General features: G+C 34.6%; 1 non-coding gene across 1 annotated transcript; it reads right to left on the bottom strand.

Annotated features, from left to right (window-relative positions):
* Nucleotides 1-1,244: 1,244 nt before the first annotated feature.
* LOC132271995 (U6 spliceosomal RNA) lies at nt 1,245-1,347 on the bottom strand. The gene has a single exon (XR_009469944.1). It is a non-coding gene; the product is annotated as a U6 spliceosomal RNA (small nuclear RNA).
* Between the last annotated feature and the right edge of the window lie 592 nt (nt 1,348-1,939).

The following is a 1,939-nucleotide window of genomic DNA, read 5'->3' on the forward strand; positions in this document are numbered from 1 at the left end:
AATTCACAATTTGACCAGAGGCTGACTCATATAAGGCAACAATTTGTTTAATTTTAGAGATTTCCTCTTCATTGGCTTTACAAAATAGTAAGCAATCATCAGCGAAAAACAAAATGGGAAATAACAGGAGCTGTCCACCCAATTTTAACCCACTAATGTTACCTCTCGCCACTTCCTTATGCAATAAATCTAAACAAGAAACAGGTAAGGGGTCCCCCTGTCTTTAAGCCCCTTGATACCTGAAGGAGTCCCATTTAAAATAATCGAAAAAACTCACTGTATTCATGCAAGCATGCACGAGTCTGACCCATCTATAATCAAATCCCAGACTCTCTAAAACAGTCACAATATATCCCATTCAACTCAATCATAAGCTTTAGACATATGTAATTTAATAGCCTTATATATTCTTCAGAAAATGCATAATTTCATGGACAATAATAACATTATCATGAATTAAACGCCCAGAAACTGATAATGCTTTCCAGCAAATGATGTTATGGTATGTATCCACCTAACTCTGCAGTCTTTAACACCCCCTTCCCAGCAAAATTAGAAAAATAAAACAATACTTCCTTTTTATTTCAAAATAAATAAATAAGGAGGGCTAAATTTGGATAGGATTAGTGTCCACCACTGTCAATTTGGGAATTAAAGGAAAACACACACACACTCAAAAAATAATAATAATAATAATAATAATAATAGTGCACACATTGCAGATAAAAAGGAACCGTAAAAGAAAATGGAGAAATAAAAAGGAATTCCAAAAAATAGAATATACGAATGGCAAAAGCAACCCACAAAAAAGGGAGAAAAACCCAGATAACAACAGAAACCAAAATACGCATTGAAGCTTTTGGATTGAAACTTGGAAGGAACTAACCCTTTCCCAAGACGCAAACAGAAACCAAAATAACCACAGATTAACATATATACACACACACACGCACACGCACACACACATTTACATAAATAAACCGCAGTTATAGAGAGAGAAAGAAACAGAGCTTAACTTACCAGAGTAATCGATGAAACTTCAAACTCGTTACATGGTTGCAATTCGAATTTGATGCAAGAGACATAGCCAAATGAAGAATTTGCAGTCCATCGTAAGCTTCTAGTGCGTCTCAATAAGACAGCCTTACGCGTGGAGAGTAAGCAGGGGTTCGGTGGGAAAATAACAAATAACAAGGGTATTTTAGTAAAAGTAAATGATGGGATCGAGGGCAAAATGATCAAAAAAAAATTTGGACCATTTCTCGATTTGTGCGTGTCATCCTTGCGCAGGGGCCATGCTAATCTTCTCTGTATCGTTCCAATTTTATCGGATGTCCCCAAAGGGACGCTAGTCTCTTGCAACTTTTTCATATATTAAGTGTAAAGACTTTCTCTATGTAACCGATGTGGGACTATATAGCTATATGAAAAGTCACATCAAGCCACTCCAAGCCAGTTTAGCTTACATCAGTGCAATTATTGTGATAAACTATCAACTCTACAAGCTTTCAACACTTGGATCTCTTGATTTGCAATTCCCAGTTGATGAGACGCAACAACAAGTTTTCAACCACAAATTTATGTCTATATATCTATATTATAGAGTATATAGATAAATATGTGTATAAAAGGTTTCAATAATTCAATGTGACAGATGCTATTATACCTATTTGAGACCTCTATAAATCTCGAACGTAATCATGCTAGATGAATTGGTATTTAGTAGTGTTGTTAGCTCTTCGAAGAACATACCTCTATTGATTTGCATAAATTTCATTTCAATTTAACTTTTCTAAGGTAAAAACATTAATATTTGCTTGAGCATCCTAATTTTTCTCATATGAAGTTACAGGAAAAAACAAAGGTGCACAAATTTAGACATACGAGTTATAACTCTGGGGGCCAAAATTTCTTATTCTTTTTTAATGTTATTCTATGT

This window comes from Cornus florida, unplaced genomic scaffold (genome assembly GCF_030987335.1).
Source record: "Cornus florida cultivar Cherokee Brave unplaced genomic scaffold, ASM3098733v1 CherokeeBrave_3.0.0_Hap2_Chr08, whole genome shotgun sequence".
NCBI classification, from domain to species: Eukaryota; Viridiplantae; Streptophyta; class Magnoliopsida; order Cornales; family Cornaceae; genus Cornus; species Cornus florida.